Source organism: Lichenostomus cassidix, chromosome Z (assembly GCF_008360975.1).
Source record: "Lichenostomus cassidix isolate B80296 chromosome Z, HeHo_3.0, whole genome shotgun sequence".
Taxonomy (NCBI): Eukaryota; Metazoa; Chordata; class Aves; order Passeriformes; family Meliphagidae; genus Lichenostomus; species Lichenostomus cassidix.
The window spans coordinates 71,609,737-71,630,687 of NC_139511.1; the positions used below are offsets into that span (position 1 = coordinate 71,609,737).

General features: G+C 42.7%; 1 protein-coding gene across 4 annotated transcripts in view; it reads left to right on the plus strand.

Annotated features, from left to right (window-relative positions):
- SETBP1 (SET binding protein 1) overlaps positions 1-20,951 on the plus strand; it is a 269,168-nt gene that overhangs the window by 75,514 nt on the left and 172,703 nt on the right. The window lies entirely within an intron of this gene.

The following is a 20,951-nucleotide window of genomic DNA, read 5'->3' on the forward strand; positions in this document are numbered from 1 at the left end:
AGGGTAAATGTACAGACTTCAACAGAATGTTATCAGGGATAAATTAGGCCTATTGATTTTTAATGAGGTTCTTACCTGAATAAAGAAAATAGAGTTTCTCTTCTGTTCTGGTCTATTGTTCTGCTGCAAGCAGCACCAGCAGCACTTGCTTTGATCCTGAATTTTTAAACCTGGAAATTTTACATTTCTAAAAGGATTAGAAAACATTTTTCTTTCTCCCCGCTAAATGTGAGTAGTGCCATTGTGCCGCAGAGTACATTTCCCAGAATTTACACATCACCAAATATCTTTTTTTCTGAAAACCAAGTGAATAGATTGCCAGAAAAATTACAGGCTTCCCGTATTTTAACGCTGACCTTCTCCTTCAGAGAGCACCCTCATCACAAGGGGTTCGCTCCATGCTGATGAATTTCTAGAGAAATAATTTTGAGAAGTACAAAGTGATTTTTTTTTTTCTGTTGCTGATCTGGCTGAAGTAATTCATGTCTGAGTGTTTCATGCCAAGGATTTCTAGTGTTGTCTGAGCTCTCAGGTGGGTAATTTGGGGGTCACTCCACATCACCAGTGGAGACACATCCACTGACCACCTGGTTAGTGTCCTGGCTCTTGAGAATAGAAGGATATGATATATCCCACACTGTTTGGTGGGAGGTTGGTACACAGTAGGGTATGGAGATGCACAGCCAGGTATGTGTCTTGGCACATGGTTTCTCTCTGTCCTTGTCATCACTGCCTCTGCTCTCCATGGGAAGAGAAAGGAAATAGTTTAAAATTAAGTCTCTATGCCCAGAGGTTTGAAGAGAAAGTAGGGACCTCAGGCTGTACCCAGGCTTCTCTGGGTGTCACTGTGTTGCCTAGGCCATATTCTTGAAATTATTGTTGTTTAGATTACATATTAGGCAGATTTTTTTTCCCTGGGAAGGTGGTAAAGCCCTGGCACAGGCTGCCCCGAGGAGATGTAGCTGCCCCTGGATCCCTGGAAGTGCCAGTGCCAGGTCAGACAGAGTTTGGATCAAGCTGGGACAGTGGAAGCTGTCCCTGCCCATGGCAGGGGGTGAAACAAGATGGTCTTTAAGGTCCTTCCCAGCCAAAGCATTCTGTGATTCTGAGCAATGGCTCCACAATCAGGTTGTGGTTGATTTTAGTGCAAGTGTTGCTTCCCAAGGCAGTGCCCTTGCTGAGGTCTGAGCCTGCAGAGATGGGAACATTTCTGTGGTTCATCAGTGGCATTCAGAAACAAGTAGGGTCTGTGTCATCACAGCACTGTGGTGTCATGCATGGCTGCAGGGAGCACATCCAGGTGCCCTTTTAGGTGTCACTTCACTGTATGTCCTCACATGACCAGAGAGGTTTTTTTAATATTCTGTGCTGCATGGTTAAGGAAACTTTTCCATTACACCCAAATCTCTCTGTAGGCACAAAATACTGGTTAATTTGCATCCTTTATAATATTTAATTTAAACTTTTAGCCTTCAAAATTAAGAAGCATTTGCTAATTTCCTAAATTATTGGCCTAATTATTCCTAAATTATTCCTAATAATTACTAATTATTCCTAAAACTATTAGCTATCTGCTGGGAATAGACTTTGTTTAATAAAGGGTTGGCTTGGCTTTAACCACTGATCTAAATGGCAGCATGTCTGCAGACTCTCAAGTCATCAGTTTGTATTCCCAAATGTCCTTTGCTTGTGGAAGAAATATTTATATTTGCTCGGAAATGCCAACAGAGGTTGTCTGTGCCCTTCTAGCACACATGATGAAGACCAAGGGATTGAACACTGGCAGTACTAACTTCGGGTCCAAGTTGTACTTCTTGAATATTTTTTTGCTCAACTATTTATTTTTTATTTTTAATGTATTACTTCTACACTATGTACATAGTGTTGAAGGATATATGGGTCTTTTCCAGAAGTTATTTGAGATTTTCCCTCCTCCCCATTTGTGACCTCAGGTCTGTACCTTTAACTTCTCTTTATCTTGGTAATCCCCATAATTCCTGCACTTCCCTGGGCTGTGGAAGAGAACTGAAATTCTCTAGTGCTTTGCATTGCAATGCCTTCTGTAGCATTTCACAGCAAAAACTAAAAGGAAACCCAAAATGTTTAAATTTGAATTTTCCTTTGGAAGAGCAATCATATAGGAATAGTCATGCACTGCCTGGCTCGGGCCCTTATTTAAGTAACACAAAACACCAGATGTAAACTTCTTACAGGTTTAAGTGAGGGATTTGGAATGTGATTCTTCTTTTTCATGCGCACGTCTTCCTTCCCAGAAAACACCACAAAACCCTTCACCAAACCCGTCATCGGCAGCAGAGATAAGGAATGCTCCAATGCAGAAACATACCCTAAAAAGGGAAAGGCCAATATTGACTTGCAGTGAAGCTTAAGCCCTTTAAACTCACCCGCTGGACAAGGAGAATCGATGTCTCTTGTAAAAAAAAAAAACCACCACTGCTGTTATAGAGCAGGCTGTTAAACTATGCTAATAGTCATATATTTTCTATTCAAAACTGTGGCACTGTGTATATAAACACGGGGAGGTTTTGTTGCTGTATATGTCCAGATTTTTGACATGCGTAGGTGGAGCCGCCGTAGGAAAGCCTATTCGGGAGTTGGGAGCAGCTGCCCTAATAGAATATTATTGACTTTAGTTACATCAGGGGCTAAATATAGATCGGGCAGCAATGTACACAGGGCTGTGTCTGACAGCCAGGACAGAATGTGCTGCTGGACAGACAGACAGATGGACACTGCTCCTGCGCAGATGCTCCTTTATTTATATGTAGTAAGGGGCTGACCCCTGTCAGTTAAAAAACAGCAGGGAATAGTTATACCTTAGATATTTTGCCCTGGCGTTCCTGTGTTGCCGTCCTTCATCCCTCTGCTCCACCCTCACTCCCGTCCAGTTGCACTTTTGTGCTATTTAAGATTTGAGATGGGATCTCCCTCTCTGAGCTTGCACCTCCCCCGAGTTTTGCATTTGAAGGTAAAACCAGCAAATCCAGCAACATTCTTCAAAAGCCCTTCCCCAGTCTGGATCAAAAAAAGATGATCCACATGTGCCACATCTGTGCACTCAGCAGGAGAGTCTGTCCCTCTGCTAACCTTCATGGAGAAGGAGTGTGCAGAGATCCTCTGTGACATTTCTTCTTGATTCTTTGGGGCTGAAAAAGCTAGAAAGGAGCCTGTTCTTTCTCTTGCTTGAATGAGGATGAAGCCTTTCGAGGAAATTGGATTTTAATCATTTTTTCCTCCCTGCCTCCAAGCCTTGACTGCTATTTTTAAGCGGGGAGAGCCTCTGTTATTGAAAGGGATGTGCTTATCCTGACAGGCTTTATAGAGGAGCATCACAGGGCTGCAATGTGGCTCAGAGCAGAGGTGTTAAAGAACTCTGAAGACCTGGCAAGCCACAGGGATGCTGAAGGCAATGCCCAAAGTGCCCAGAAGTTCAGACAATCTTCTGTATTTTCCTTACTGGGAGAGAAAGCCCAAGGCTCTTGTATCATAGGAAGTGACAGTTTTGAAGTCAAGCGGGCTTGATGGTCTGAAAGCACCAGATTTGTGATTCTTTGGGAGGAAGGATTGTGCACTTTTCCCTCGTTGCTGTTTGATCCTGCAGATTTAAATCCAGCTAATGTGCACAGACAGGACCTGTGTGGTGTCCCAAGTGGTTTATGGCTGCACAAAACATTAAGGCCAGAGCTAGAGAGAATCATCTGCTCATATGTGCAATGATCTACATGAACCAGTATTTTTTATGGAAAACATTTAAAGGCTTTGGGGTCATAAGAAACCCTAGCAACACAAGGCAGGGATTGATCCTGTTTGTAAGACTCTATTTGCCCTTTGTCTATATGGTTCCCTTATAATCTGTAAGAGGTCTAGAGTATTGCATCTTTGTTTTCTTTCTTATCCCTAGTCCTTCCAAATTCACTGAGAATACACACAGCCCAGCAAACCCAGGCTGTGGGAAAGGACTGCACATCTTATTCTATTTGGTAAATTCTTATTAGAGCCCCTTTTCAATGCTCTGATTGCACATTTTTGATAGCTGCTTTTGATATCTTAGAGAGTAAAACTGCATACTCCCCTCCCATTCAGTCTTTGGACAATTTTTTTTTTTTGGTTTAGAGTATGAGGAGTGAAGCAGAGTAAGTACATTGTCCTCTTAGATTTATGGTCCAGGAGATAGGTCACAACCCTTAACCACTTTAAAAATGATCTATACTTCCGAGGCCTGGGGGACAAACATGGAATATATATTGTAGTGTGCCTTGAGCCACCCTGGGCTGTGGATATGGTGCTGATTTGAGCTGGTCATTAAGCAATGGCATCTCACCGTAGGGTAGGGAGAGCATGAACAGCAGGGATGTCATCTCTGGGAGGCTGATACTGCTCCAGCAACAGGGATCAATAGCTCCAGGTCCCAGGGGCACTGCTGATCCCTTCAGCAACATCCCCCCTCAATATAGAGACTTTTACAAGGGTAGGGAGACACATGTGGTTCTGTGTGTCTCTTCCAGCAGTGCTGGTACCAGCTAGTGTGATTTCAGTGCTATGGAGAGGAACTGGGAGCTTCATCCATGCAAGATGCAGTGCCATCCTTGGCTGTGGCCACAGCAGAGCATCACTGCCAGCCCCATCACCATGGCAGGACCCACAGCTAACCCTCACAAATGAAGCCACTCCACTCCTTAATTTAATTCTTTTTCCCTCTGCACAGTCAGATGCAGTGAGACATACTTTGAAACGCCGAAAGTGGAGTTGGAGCCATTCAGTTCAGAGGAAAAATCCACCCTTCCTCCTCCTGCTCTGCCTCCGAGTGCTGAAGTCAGGCTTGGGGAAGCCCAACCTCTCTGTACTCAGATTGCCAGGAGTGAGTGAGCACTGTACTGTGATGGGAAAATCCCTTTGGGTCCTCCAGTGTGTGTTCAGTCCTCTGGGGACTGACAGCATCCACCATGTTGAGCATGGAGTATCCAGTATTCTCTGCTCCTGCTGAAATATTTTGCCCTTGCAAGCATCAAGCCCCATCAGGACAGACCCTTGCATGTCCCAGCCCAGTATATTATGGGAGCACCCAGATAACCTCTGATGTGGTTTAGTTTCTTCATCTTGGAGGCAAGGAACACACCAGACAGAGCTGGAAATGGAAAGAAACAGGGATTGAATTTTGGATTTTGTTTCTAGCAATTGTTTGTTCCTCTTGTCAAATGCCCTGAGATGTGAGAAAGTATTGCCAAGGGTCCTTTCCTTGCTGAAGTTGTGCTTATCTTGTGATCCATATTTCTTTTCCTATCTCTCTTATATTGCTTTTATCATCCTTTTATCAAAGGGCTTCAAAAGAGACCAGCCTAGCTCAGCTCTCGTATCCTCTTGAATTCCAACAGAAGGGTTTTGTTCAGTTTTCTAGGAATGACAGAGAAGGTTTGAGGCAGAAATAAAACACTGTGGATTTATTATATTTTTCTGATCTTCTAAGCTTTTTTTTTTCTGCGTTCAGGGAGTGAGATTATTTGAAGGACTCAGTATTTCACTGCTGAAGAATGTGGTGAAGTACCCATCTTCCCTGGCAGTGGGTATGGGATCATGCAGGGCACTCCTGAATATCCTGTTCTCATCTTTCTGCTTCAAAACCCAACCCTTAGGCGAGATCATCTAGTAGAGATTTCTTAATTTGCATTAACACACTTCACCACAACAATGATGTGTAAACCTCACAGTTACACACTCCACTATGGCTGACAACACACACATACACACACACATTCTTTTTTCCTTTCCTCTTCCATATCCATTCACACAGACACCCCTAGCCCCAAGCCATGTGCCCTTTTGGATGGGCAGAAGATAGAAAAGGTGGTGTTGCCTGTCCTCCATCACCTCATCCTCTCTTTATCTTCCCCTCCCACCCCCTCAGATGACCCCACTGTTAAACGAGGCTGAATGGGACCAAGATGTCAGGGAGAAACAATATCTAGAGCTGTCATCGTGTTCTTTCTACTTCTATTCTGCATGTCAGTCCCACCTTGTGCTTGCTTTAGGCATTTGGAGCTCACACTCTGCAAGATGCCCTGCAAGTTTTTATCGCACCTTGCTCAGAAGGACATTTTATTGACTTTAGGCACTCATGTCATAGGCAAAGCGTTTGTAAAAATTAAGATACAATCTTGCTGCTGTGTTGTGGGTTACTCCACTTTGCTTTGAAGATTACATGCTGAAAATCATTCCCTGACAGTCACAAAACTGGTGCAGCTTCCAAGGTCTTCCCCAGTCTTAAGCACTGGATGTTGTGCTGGAACAGAGCTAAAGCTGGGATGAATTGAAGTGTGCCCATTGTATTGAAATCTCTGTGGCCTGTGGCCTGATGCAATACTAATTTTGAGATGTTCCAGATGCCCTTTAATGGTTAGAGCACTCTTAATGCGCTGCAGCTGCTGTATTTTGGAATAACTCTTGTTGCCAAATTCCTTCATGTGTAAAAGCAAGGGTTCTTATCGGGTGTAATGGGAAAAAACAAATATTGCAACTGAAAGCATGAGCTGAAAGGATTTATGAATCACCATCTACTTTTACTTAAAGCTTGATTATTATCTTTTTCTTTTCTATGTGCCCATAGACACATCCCTCTGTGCTATCTCTCTAAAGCAATCCATGCTCACATTCCTCCAACACACAGAATTAACTGAAAGCAGCAGACACCCTTAAAAGCTCCACAACTGGACGGTCCCACTTTTAGATGTGTGAGCAGACTTTGTGCCCATTTGCCGTCATTTCCACTTTCCATCTCATTTGGCTTGCTCCAGAGAAAAAGTCTGCTGCCAGGATTTCTGCTGGCTGAAACAAGGGTGAAGTTCTGGCCTGATTAAAATCAATGGCAAAGCTCCCAGCAACGAGTAGGAGAGCAGACTGTGATTTGGAGTACTTGGAGGGTGTACACAAAGCAATCACACACAGCAATATAATTGCGGCCATTTGATGGATGCTAAAGTTAGAGATCAACAACCAGCAGATAAAAATAGCAGTAATTTCTGCAGATTCCTAGTCCTGTTATTTTAACTACTGATGGAGATCAATTCCTTTCCAGCCTTACAGGATAGGTAAAAGCACACTGCCTCCCCTAGTAAAACTTGAGAATTTTGTTGTCTTGGAATAAATACTACCCTCCTAACCATGCTGCTGTGATGGCACCCTTAATATTTTCCACACGTACATGCAAAACCTGTTAACATGTTAATGGATTTGTTTGCTTGTCAAGGAAAATTTTGCCCCCCTGCAATGACAGCTTCAAACTCACACTGCAAAAGGGCAGGGCAAGCAGTCACTCAATGGACAAGCACAACACAGTTTTCCCAGCAATAAAGGCTTCGGATTCGAGACGGGTGCCTTGCCACTCTGATCTGCAGTGCTGGTTTAATCATATTAATGTGCTGTCTAATTATGGTAAACACTGCATATTATTCAAATTAAAAATGTATATTGCTGTTCACGTAGTCAGCCTGCAGACGTTTTCACGCATTAGTGTTTTCTAAGCTGAATGCCCTTTGGTCATCTGCAGAGACTGTGTGTTAGCCCATTAGCTAAAAAGGGAGGTGGGTGATCAAACTCAGTGGCCAGATGACTTGGACCATGTTTTTCTTGGCATGCACTTGGGAGTTAAACAGTTTCTCTAAAGCAAAATTGTCACTGAAAAATCCTCTGTGAGGTGTAAATCTGAAATCAGCCCTGCAGCCTCTCTCATCAATATGAAACCATGCCCAGTGTGATCTTGGATGTGAGAGTTTGCCTGTCTTGGTTGCACCCACCTCAAGAAAAGAAATATTTTCAGTCAACGGCTTTGCCAATTCGGGCTTTGATGCCTCTCCTCATAATGTACACCAAATCTTGCTTTCCCGAAAGTTCACCTTGTTTGCTGGACATCAGTGGTAGGTGCCAAACTCATGGATGGATTTCATCAGAAGCAAAAGTCTCTCATTGCAGTGGAAAGCAATCCCAGTCCCGGTTACTTGTCTGGCAAGCCTGCAATTATATAGCCAGTATGTCTAATTAGACACAGAAGTTTCTTAGGTGGGTCCAAGGTGACAAGTATTCCCCTAAATCTAGATCTACAGTTCCTCTTTGTCTGGGGTTATTGGGATCATGTCGTGGTATGCTGGATCTAATTAAAGCATCAATAAATAAACTTGTGACTTAGTAATCTTGTTAATTATAGGAAAGGAATTTAACACTAATAATAATAACAATAGTCATAACAATCCCACTCATACTCCTGTTACTATTATTACTACTATTAGTAATAAGGTCATGTTGGCTCTTGATGTTATCAGATACCCAACATGGCTTCTCTTGTAAGAGTAGGATCATAAAAACTATTTCACATGACTATCCACAGTAAAAAGATTTACTTGCCACATTTTCATACCGTGGTTATGGGTTACAGAGGAAGCTGCTGGGCAGAGTGGAAACGTTAGAGTGTTTGATAGAACTGCTTAATGAGTGGGAAATCCAGAAAAGCTTGAACAATACAATGTCTATCAGTAAAGTGCTTTACTGGAAGATTTCTTTTTCTTTTTTCTGTTTGAAAATGGGTATTTTGCATGCACCTACATTTAGGCAATTAGACCTATAAAATTGTATGGGTTTCATTGTATTAGGTATTTATATTTTCCTTTGAGGATGTTTCTTCTATTTTTTTCCCCGGGATGCAAGTGCTGATGTTTAGACTTGTATGCTATTATTTTGATATCCTCCCCATTCTTCATTCACCAAGGTCCAAGATGGAGAGTTACAGCGAAAAGAACTTCTATGCCTTGGATTTTAATTATTTTGGGGGACAGGAAGAGTTCCTTGAGGCAAATTACATTATGATTCAACTGTCCCAGGTCATTTCTTTGTTTGTTTGCTTTTCTCTGTTCAACTTATTTTTGGTTTGTGGGAATTGTTCCCAGCCATTACTGCCTCATAGACCTGGAATAGATAGGAGGAACTGGAGAAAGACAGATTTTCAGGTGTGAATGCCCCATCCCTGGACAACCTGGTCTAATGGAAAGTGTCCCTGCTCATGTCAGATGGGTGGAACTGGATCATCTGCAAGGTCCCTTCCAACCCAAGACATTCAATGGTTCTATAATTCTATGTACTAATGAATTCCAAGTTTGCTTCTGTAATTATCCTCTGCTGCTTTCAAAGTGACTTGAGCTGAGCTTCTTGTATAGGTGAATGTGACAAAATGGCTCTTCTCGAGTTTATATTTTGGGAACTCTTCCAGCAGTCATGTGTAGGTTGGGATGCCTTGGCTGGATGAGGCTACAGGTTTGTATAAAAAGAGCTTCAGGAAAAACCCTCTAGTTGCTTTTACATGATGGTTTGTTATGGAAAACCCTCATCACACCATATTACTCTGAAGAAGATTATTTGCTGCTGTCTTTATGCTGCGCTTGAATTTTAAAGATACTGCTATTTATAAATAGATTATTTGGTCAAACTGTACAAATATATTTTAATAGATTTGGCCGCACATACTGGAGGTGAAATTTAGGATTAAATGGCACAAGAAAAGTGGTGGGTGGTGCTCTGATCTTCAGACAAAAGTTGCTGCCTAAGCAAATAAATTAAAGAGCTGTGATGAAATAATTTCATGCTGGATATAGCTTTTGTGCAGAGCAGTGGGAATGAAGTTGCTGGAGGCACTTTGCAGAACATGTGAGATGCAGCATCCTAGTGGATGTAAGGCAAAGGAAGAGAAGGGCATCAGTTCATCTGCTCCAACCCTGGGCTGCACGTGATTCATCCCTTTGCTGCATTTCCCCAGGGAAAGGGAAAAGGGGCAGAGATCCAACCACGTGTCTCACGCACCTTGTTGCAGCTCTGCTCCAAATCATTGCATTCAGATCACTGGCACTTTACAAAAAAGCATGAGTTCAGAGGCTTTTTTTAATCCCGCCCACTTTTGATCATTGTGTTGGCGAGCAGCAGCAGAACAGTCACTGCAGAGAAGTCTGAGGGATGCCAGCAGGATCACAGAATCACCCACTAAATGCCACCCACTAGATCAGGTTGCTCAGGGTTCCATCCAACCTGACACTGCTGCCTCTCCCCATCACTTTGGCAGCCTCTGTCTCTGTGATCCCTTCCTGATCCTTTCCCCATCCCTCTCCCTCCTCAGTGCTGGATCTGTGGTTGAATAGGTGCTGCTGAAGGGACTGTGCTGGGCTTTGTTCTGCCCAGGATCCTCTGGCCATTGATCAGGGCAGAGAGCCATGGCTGCCCTGTGCTCCAGGAAGGGCCCTGGCTGTGGGTGGGGAGGAGAGGCTGTAACCTTGGCCATCTCCTGGAGCAGCAGGCTGGATGCTTGGTCACACTTGGGTGTCAGGTAGAGTATTGAGGCCCTGTTTGATAATGGAATAATTTTTACACCGGGTACGGCCAAGAGGTTTTCATTACCACACAAACAGGGTTTGTGGGAGTTGGGTCTTTCCTCTTCCTCCACCTCTGACCCAAGGTGTGGGGCCAGTTGGCTTAATCCACCGTGGGGCCGGAGGACTGAGGATACCAGTGTGGCAAGAGGCACCTGAACATGAGCAAAACCAGAAAATTTTTGAGTGCTTTTAGTTTCCAAAGTTCCAGGGTGGCTCAGGGCACTTGCTGGGCTCCATGACCTGAGATCCTATGGCCATGGCCCCTCCATCTCCACGGAGGAAAAGCTGATGGATTCATTCACTGAGGAGCTCAAATGGCTCTCAGCAGCAGAGACTGTATCTGGCTGTACCCCCTTGCAAACTACCTGCACTTGAGGATTTTAAAATAATAATTTAAAAAAATCCCTGATTCTCAACTCAGTTGAGAAGAGACACCTGTAGGAGGGCTCTCACCCTTGGCATGACATTTGTCCATTCTTGGCTGCACATTTTTGGAAAGCAAAAGGAGAAGCAGGACCTAGAAGGTGCCAGTCACGGTAGTTAAGCTTTGCTTTTTCCAGGAGGCTGTTTAGGATTGATTGTGTCTCGTTTTGTAAGCAAACCCATTAAAATGCAGACACCCAGCAGTGGGGATGGTGTGATGGGTATGTACACACCTTGGCCTGTGGGCTTGAAAATTAGGGGGAAAATTGGTAAAAACAAACCTTGAATGTGGTGCAAATATGGGACACAGGGAATGCAGGTGAGATGTGTCCTGCTTTGGCTCTGTCCCAGAGACCAACACTGCAACTAAAGTCTTCATTCCATCATGAGTATAGTGTTGGAGAAAACAAACAAACACACAAACAAACAGAAACAAAAAAAAGGCCTCAGATATGAGCTCTGTGACTGTGGAAATTGATAGCATCTTCTACTGAAGGAAGGGGGAGAAGGACAAGGTCAGTGCAACCGTGCTCTGGTCAGATTTCTGGATGAACCATGAGTTCACCATCTCCTTGGGGTCCTTGTTAGAGAAAACCATTTCAGTGTATATGTTTTTATTATCTCGTCTCTGTGGGGATGTGAACACTTTGATTTGGTTTCCAGAGTTGGTGTCCTTGCTGATTTTTGGTTATTTTGTCTATATAAACCAGCCTGATTGGTATTGCAGCCTCCAAGAGTTTCTTCAGGAGGCTTTCTAAGCAAATTCCCCTTGCTGTGCTTATTGCTGCCGGGGTGTTAAGGAAAGAAACAAACAAAAAAATATAGTTAGAAAACAAATTACTAGTATGGGAGGAAGAAAGGAGAAAAAAACCCGAAAAATGAACATGGGAAATTCAGCACAGACCATTAAGAAGCAACCAGGCACATAGGGCAAGGACAAACAAATCTGGAAAAGACTGTGGGTTTAGAGATGGGCTGAGTGAGAGCTTGGGCGTATTTTACATCAAAATCCATCACTTACCTCCATCCCTGCCTGCATGACAAGGATGCAGGAGGATGTGAGGACTGCAGCTGGATCCACAAAGCGCCCTGGCTGCACCCTGCAGGAAGATGCTGTGGGCACCCCAGGGCAGGAGTGGAGTGGGGCAAGAACCCCTCTCACCCTCTCGGGGCTTTGTTCTCAGCATGAGCCCCGGGTGCAGGAGGAGAGCAAAGCCTCTCTGTGCGAGACAGCCCCTCCAGACGATGCCTCGGTCTCTGGAATAATAGATGGTGTTTTTACAACCTCTCAGAGGCCTGTTCCTGGGCAGACGGTGAAAGGCAATACCTCAGGACCACTGGGTTACGGGAGGTTGTAAAACTACTCCTCCCCATATATATTTTTGACAATGCTTTAACTGAGGAGTGTTTCCTCTTTTTTTTTTTTTCTTTTTTTAAATTTTATTTTTATTTTATTGCTGTGGCAATCAGTCAGTCTTTTTTTTTTTCCCTCTTCCCCCTTCTAATCCTCCCCTTTTCACTTTGACCTATCAAACTGTAAGTCTTATTTCAAGCTGATGTGGAGGCATTAAATGAGTGACTGGGCCACCAGTTTAAGGGAATTGATGATCTTTGGGGCTTACACTCTCACAGGTCAAATGATAATGTTGCCCTTCAGGTTAAATTCATATGTTACATAGGGAAACCCAGGAGCTTAAACTGAACCCAGGGCCAGAAGGATGCAGACAAAGTTTTGTCATAAACAATCATTTTTTTAAAAGCTGCTTTTGAAGAGGACAGTGCAAGGATGTATAATTTTCCATTTAGTTTTGGTTTTTTTGTTATGTGTTTTTCTCTAAATTTCTGTGCTGCCCTGCAGGCAGCTGTTCTCTGTGCTCTGTAAATTTTTAAGTAAGAATGTTTGTCCTGAAGTAGATATAGATAAAGGTAGATATGGAAATAGAATTAGAGAAAGAGGTACAGATGCAGGTAGAGATAGAACTATAGATGGAGATGAAGATAGATCAGTATAGCCACAGATATAGATACAGATATTATTATAAACTATATAAATATAGATAAATATATAATTGCATATGTAGATAAAGATACTTACATCCATTTTATTGTGTCTCATACCATGGGTAAAACCAGAAGCCAAAGGCATGAGGTTCATGGGGCTTAGAGACTGATTTATTGATACATCAGAGCAAGCCCTACAGCTGTTGTCATGATACTAATTATTAATTAGATTTTCTGTCTTCCCTGTTTGTTATAGACTCCTTTCTGCCCCATCACATTCTCTCTATGTAAATCTTTCCAATCCATTGCTATCTTCTCTTTTCTTTGCCTCACAGCCCTGCTGCCACATACCAATGACCCATTATATTTTGCTCAAAATCAAGTACCTAAAGCTACTGAGTAAGTGGGAAGAAATTACTAGCCCATCCCACATTTTTTTTGGTCTGGTTTGCATTCTCTGTGGAATCATAAAAAAATCATGGGTAATGGACATTTATTCCCCCCCTACACCCATGACAAATGAGATTGACATTATGGGTCCTTAGCTGCTAGTGGTTACAAAATGGTTTAAAACCTACTGGGTCCATTCAGAGAAAAGCCTGCAGTTGTTCCTGTGATCATAGATTTTGATAAATACATCCTGTGTTTCTTTACTTTGGGGGAGCTTCTAGCAATTCTACTGACTCAAAAACAAAAAAAAAAAACCCAAAAAAAACCCCAACAACAACAACAAAAAACCAAACCACCAAAGGAAAAAAAACCACCAAAAAACAAAAACGACCTGAAATTTTGGCTCACAAATGTAAAGGGGAATTGTTTGTAGCATGAGTACATGGAGAGGAAAGAGAATTGATCATGATGTGTTTACATTCACTTCTCCACTTCATCCCCCAGTAGCTCAGATAAGCACTGGACTGCTGGCTCAGGACAGTGAAATATGGTTCCTGCCATGGCTGCACAGAGGAGAGCAATGCCAGAGGGATTTTGGGTTGATTCTTGCAGTTGTTTTTACATGACACATATGAGATGCCCAGGGGAGATGGTGCTAGAGTCAGTTTGGCTGATCTCCAGCCATACTTCAGCTGAATTTACATCTGAATTCAAGTCGAAGATGGGGGCTTAGCTCCATGCTTGGCCACAAAAAAGGGGACAACTCTCACCTCAGTGCAAAAAGCTTAGGTCATGTCTCTCATCCAAGAAAACATTGAATTGCTTGGGCTTTATTGCAGGGATAGTGCTTAGACAGATACTTAATAGGTAGTATTCAAGTGGGGAAAAAGAAAACATCTGTGGAAACTATAAAACCCATATTGCTTTCAAATATGTGGCTTAACGTCGTTTGCAGTGATTCACATTCAAGACCAGCAAGAGGTGTGGAAAGAGGACACCAGATAAGCATTGCTGCCCCAGACAGGCTGGGGAGGTTTCGTCTCTCAGTGCAAAGTCTGTGCCTGTCATTTATTCAGGACCCAGCAGGGACAAATTTCTCACTCTGGCACCCCTGGGATCTCCTATCCCTGAAGATGAGCCCAAGTGAGATGGCTTGAAGGGGATGAGAGGCTGCCAGCTCCGAGCTGGGCTTCCAGGATTCCCTAGGGGCAACTCTCACTGGGGAGGTTTCATCAGGCAGTGGGGCAAGCAAAAAGCTGCATCTCACTTTTCATACCCAAAACTTTGTAATATTTAAACTGGAAAGGCCATTCTATAAATGGCAAGGGCAGGTGAAGCAAAAAGAAAGATAAAGTAATTGGTAGGTGAGACCACCCAATGTTTTGAGTAGGGACATGAACACTTCTATGTCTATGACATTTTGGGGAACTTGACTATAATTTCTTCCCCCCAGGCTTCTGAGTCATCTTTGCAGAGTTCAGAAATCAAGAGCTAACTATCTTCTATAAAACCAATTCAGTTTCCCAGTCTGTACATGTTCAGGCTGCAGATACCAATGAATTATTTGTGAAGGTCATGCTGAATTTGTAGGACACTATTAACACTTGCCTTCAAGGGAAGCAAGCCTTCTGTCAGGAAATTTCTTTGAGAAATAGATTACAACTGCTATTATTTTTGTGGGATGTGTCATTCAGTGGTGCTGGGTGAGTGCTGGGTGGGGTAGGTTGGTTGTTTGTGTTGGATATTTCACCTCTGGTAATTACCAGCTTTGCATTAGGAGACCTTCAGTGCGGACACATCTGACAAGGATATACATCTGAAATTTCCCAACAGCACTTTATTGTTGTTTCAAATAAATAAATGAGGGCTTCTCTTCCCTGAATCCTGTTGAGGTAGTCAGCAGCTTGCAGCAGGTAGATAGATTGCTACCTACACAGAAATGACAAGCATCCTCCAGGCCCAGGAGAGGGAGATCACTTACAGCAAGGACGCTGGGAGTTTATGAGCTACCAAGGAATAGATATTCAACACAGAGTTCTCCCAGATGTAACTGACGTGATAGGTTTTTTGCCTCAATTTAAAAATAAGTGACGAAAATCGTCTTGCTGATTATTATGTTTTGTTTCCGTCTTATTAAGGTTTAAATGTAACTTCTTCTAAACACCAGTGAGTTGTTTATTTAACTTTGAATTATCATGTCACAGAAACCTACCTTTCATTTTCAGGCAGAGCCTCAAAACTCAGAACCTTGGTTAATAAAATATGAAGAGTTTATGCTATCTGTTTCTCCTGGGTTGAAAGAACAATTTTTCTGTTACTGAGAAGACAGGTAGCATAGCTAAGAAAAATAGATATTTTTTTCTCTCTCTCTTTGCTCAGGCATTGGACTAGGGAGTGAGATATGTGGGCAGAAAATCTCAACTCTGCCTGAGACTTTCTGGGTGATGTTGGCTGAATCAAAAAGACAGAACTTTCCACATCCTCCAGTCATATCATATTTGAGAGAGTCACTCAAGGGCTTTCTCAGAGAACTCTGGAGATGCTGTTTTACTCTCTAGAGATGGAGTATGGAATCAAAAGACACTTGGATGTCTAAGTTAGATAAACTCTTCTCATCATAATTTGGTGCATCTCCAGATTCCCTCTGTTAAATGGGCATAACAGTCTTTCCTTTTTGCCCATCCTTCTGGAACTGCCTCAGGGCTTTGCTGTCTCAGCAAGCTGCCCAGTGTGATGATGTGCTGATTATGGTACAGGCCATGAGTTCTCACTTGAATTTCAGGTGGTAGTAGTAGTAATAATAATAACAATAATAATGGTGATGATAATTAAAGTTTTAAGTCATTAATTTGAATTTATTACACATAATATGTGTAAATCAATCCTGTCCATGGCAGGGAGTGTACAAGGGGAGTGGAATGAGATGATCTTTAAAGTCCCTTTCAACCCAAGCCTTTCCAAGATTCTGTATTTTACATCTATATTAAACATGTATTATATTAAGATTAGGCTAAAATAACACAGCCTGAACATCCATTTCAACAAGCTTCATGCCTGAAATGTGAATTATAGAGTGAATGTGAACATCTAATCAAAATCTAGGCACCAGCAAGGCATCCTGTGGATATTTGAGAACTGTGAAGACAGGATGCTCTCATGGATGTACAAACATAAGGCACAGTGGCATGGCACATAAAAATTAGTTATGTTTTTTGATGCTGACATATAAGGTGTTATATCAGAGGTTATACTAACCTCCTTCTGCTGTTGGAAAGACAAACACAGTTTTGTTTTTAAATGAAGTCCAAGATCCTCAAGTAAATGAAAGGTTCCAGAAAGTGTGAATTTCAGACAACAAGCTCATTCATAATGACAGCATAACAAGAAGCTAGAAGTTCTGCACAAACCTTAAGTTTGGGCCTGAAAATGCAAAACAACACAAAGAACAAATCTTTCCACTCACTTTTCCATGGCAAACGGAGAATAGGGGACAGGCAAAGGATTTGGTTTTAATTTGGTTGTTTGTTTTGGACTCGTCCTAATCAAGGGCTTTTTCTAACTGTTCCCTTCCTCCCCCGCCTCCCCAGACCTTCCAGACTCCCTTGTGCTTCTCTCCTCTTTCCTTTTATTTATTGAATTTTTGAAAAGAACCAAAGGGGGTCCCCAACACCCCATCGCCTTGGAGAGCTTGTTTCCCTACAAGACTGCAGATGCCAAGTAAAAACGGCTGAAGCAGGCAGCAGTGAGGCAAGGAGAGTGTTATCAATTATTCAGCATGTTAAAAGAGAAGAAGGAGGAGGAAAAAGAGGGAGAGTGAAGGCGGGAAGCGGGGTGAGGGGAAAGAGCTTGGGCTGAGTTGGAGGAATTTCCTCCCCCCGGTTGCTGAAGGGAGGTTTTTTGGATATCTGCCCAGACACATGCCGAGTCAAAGAAGTGGGATAAATTCTGGAAGAATGAATGGAGGGAGAGGAGGGGTCAGGAGGACAGAGGGGAGTGTGGGCTATGGGGGGCAATGGCAGCTACAGGGACAAAGGAGGTCTGTGGGGGAAGATTGCAACAGCAGAATGAGAGTGTGTGTGTGTGTGTGTGTGTGTGTGTGTGTGTGTGTGTGTGTGTGTGTCTTTTTTTTTCTTCTTGTGCCTACTGGATGTTTCAAACATTCATTTCTTCTAGGACACTGCATATAGCAGTGAGACCTCTTAGTTTTATAGTGAAAGGCAGCTTGCTGTCTCTTGGATCTTCTGTATTGCCTGGAACAGACCAGGTGCATGAACAAATAGAATCTGTAACCAGCCTGCCTGCATCAGGGCTGGTAAACACATTTGAAGAGTGAGGGTAATTGTTTGAGCAAAACTTGCCTAGGCTCTGCTGATATCTCCAGGCAAGGTTGTGTAACCTGCAGGATGCATTGAGCCAGGCAATTTCTGAGCCACATTCAGGGCATAGATGGGTAAACTGAGTGGTCAGCTTGGACAACTCAGATGAAAGGTCAGATAAAACATTCCCTGTAGCAGATCTGGGATGTGTAGGTCGTGCTCTGGGCTGTTTGTTCCCATGTCTTCTCCATCCCCGTGGTTTCAGGAGATCACTCGCTTGGCTCTCTCAGTTTAGCTGTTCATCCAAAAGAGTTGGAGTTGTTGGAGAGCAGATGTGGGTCAGGACCCACTCTGATCACTCAGATGGAGAGACAGCCAGCAAAACTGGGCTGGCAGCAATCCCTGTCCAGAAGAGCCAGCTGGACATGGATTGGTAGCAGTAACTCTTGCCTCATGTCTGATTCAGCAAAAAAAAATTTGTCCATTCTCTCAGGTCTCTGCTGGCCTTGAGATTCATGAATCTCACCTGAAAGAGAATCACAGTCTTGTGCTCTTGAAGCAGCTTCTTCCTGTGGTTGAACCTTGCTCTGGTTGTGCCACTCTTTTTTTTTTGTGTTATTTTGATATGTTTCTGATTTTTTTTTTAACTTTAAGAGTTCTGTATTGTATTTAAGGGTTCTCTAAGATTTGGTCATCTAGGGTGACCAAATCTTCTTCAGAGATTGCATTACTAGGGCCAGCTAAAGACTGAGGAGTGAAGCCTGTGTCAGCTAAGAGCTTGCACCAATAAAGCTGCTCTGTTTCAGCTGCTGATGAAAAACTTTCTAATCATGTGGGAAAGGGTTTCATATTTGAGCCAGGTCACTTTGCCATCATAACACATAATTATGCAGCAGTAAATGAGACCACCCAACGTGAAGAATTCATAGAATCATAAAATCATAGAATATCCTGAGCTGGAAGGGACCCACAACAATCATCAAAGCCCAACTCCTGGCCCTGCACAGGACAACCCCCAGAGTCACAACAATGTGCCTGAGAGCATTGTCCAAATGCTCCTTGAGCTCTGTAAGGCTTGGGGCTCTGACCACCTCCTGGGGAGGCTGTTCCAGAGCCAGACCACCCTCTGGGGGAAGAACCTTTCCCTGAAACTCAGCCTAAAGCTCCCTTGACACAAGTTCATGCCATTCTCTTGGGTCCTGTCCCTGTAACCAGGGAGAAGAGTGTCTGCCTGTGCTCTTCCTCTTGTGAGGAAGCTGCAGATGGACTGAACAGTCCTGGGCAACTCACCTGGGTTACACTGATTTTCCAGTACATAATCCTGGAATCACAGAATGGTTTGGGTTGGAAGAGACCTAAAAGAGACCTTAAAGAACATCCAGTTTCAACCTCCTTGCTGTGGTCAGAGTTGCCACCCACCGGGTCAAGCTGCTCAGGGTGCCAGAAGTCTGAGCATTCCTGTCTATCCCCACACTACTGTGACACAATAGCAGTGACATTCACTCATGCCAGTACAATACACAGACTTCTAAAACTATAAGATTTTAATAAATGAATGGACTAATTAACTCACTGAAAATCCACACTACCTGGAAGATGCTTTTGACCAGATCAGCTGAAGGTTGATCTCCTGTGATGTCTCTGGTCAGCATTTTGTCACCTATATGCTCATTGTCTGCTCTCTTTTGGTCCAAAAAGTGCTCTGATCACCTACTAACAAGGCGTGCCTGCAAGTTTTATGCTGTCTTTTCTAGAGGCAGTCACCACTACAAGGCTTGTCTGAGGTAAAATTTCTCTCCTGATATTTTAGCAAGTAGAAGACTCAAAAGTAGGCTTGATCCATATGTTAAAATCATTGTTATTTGCCGCAGAGCAAAAAAGCCTTGCAAAGTGAGGGTCTTGTTACCGTTGTAAAATCCTTGCTCACTTCTGTTACTTTAGCTAACTAAAAAAGCATTCAAAGAATAACTCAACTAAACTAAAAGTAAAAAACAAGTTACATAATCGTAAAACAATTATTAAAACCAGTAAGTGCTCACACCATGGGGCTTGTGATTAGTTACACCTGATACCTGTTCCTATTGTAGTCTATGATAATTAGTCAAGCACGTTTGTTGTGTCTCACAAGTGTGTAAACTCATAACAAACTAACAGTTTAAAAACCCTAAATTTGTACAGTAAAATATCTTCACCATACCACCATAAAAGTCATATATTTAACGCCACAGCCATTGTCACACTCTTACTGTAAATGAAAATATTTCTGTTGGTACAAACTGTAGTATGAAAAGTATCCTTCTTACCACCTCAAGAAGCAAATAAACAGAGAGGTATCCCCAGAGCAGTTTCAAATATAACATTTTGATTATTCACATAGAACAAACGTTGGTATAATTCCTTCCTGGGTAAGTTGTTCTAGCCCCTAAGATAAGCTCAAAGGAGATAAGCATGAAAAGGAAACATGAACAAACACGGATTGTGTCTGGAATAATCATTATAATAATTTTGTATTGGGATGCAGTGGCTTTAAAAGAAGCAGTGGATGGCAATACTTGCATTTTGACTGCACTTAGCTTATGTTGAAACTTGTACAGGTGTATTAATTCAGTTGTTTCATTTCTCTTTAGTGTAACAACCCATGCTTGCTAACAAAATACCGAATTAATCCATATTTTGTACAATTGAAATGCTGTTGACCTGCAGATAAAAAGTCAGAGATTAGAAAAAGGCTCCAGATGTGGTGCCATTGGGAATTTTGAGGATCCAGACAAGCCAGATGTTGGCCACCTGTGGGTGGACAATGTTTAGAAATATTAAAAAACATTGGCCAAGCTTTTAAATTATGTAAACTGGGAATTTTGTAAGAAAAACTTTTTCTGCTCCCAAGAAACAAGGACACTTCAGGCTAATCTAGTCCAATAGCTGGACTGCAAAACCTGGCAGACTTGTGAGTCAAAGAAATGGATAAAACACTGAAGCAAAGCTTTTGCACAAAAGCTAGAACTTAAGAAATTTCCAGCTTGTATTGTTCAAGGCAAATCAGTGATGTTTCTCACTGCTGTCATTGGGGACCTTTTAGGAACATTGGCTTCACTTCTAAAAAGGTTATGAAAGTTCTTCAGTCAGATCTCAGAGGTTTTATTACTTCTGTGAGTAAAATCCGGTTGGTGAGGGACAATTTGTAGTAGAACACAGTCAGGGATGCCACCAACTGAGCAACAGAGTGTAGTGGAAGGTGTCCCTGCCCATAGCAGAGTGTTGGAGCAAGATGAGCTTTGGGGTTCCCTTCCAGCTGAAGCCATTCTAGGATTCCACGACTTGCATGTCAAAGGTAATGATGCAGCATTGCCCCTTGGTGTTGTGCTTATTGCTCTGCACAGAGGTGGCACTCAGAGCCTGG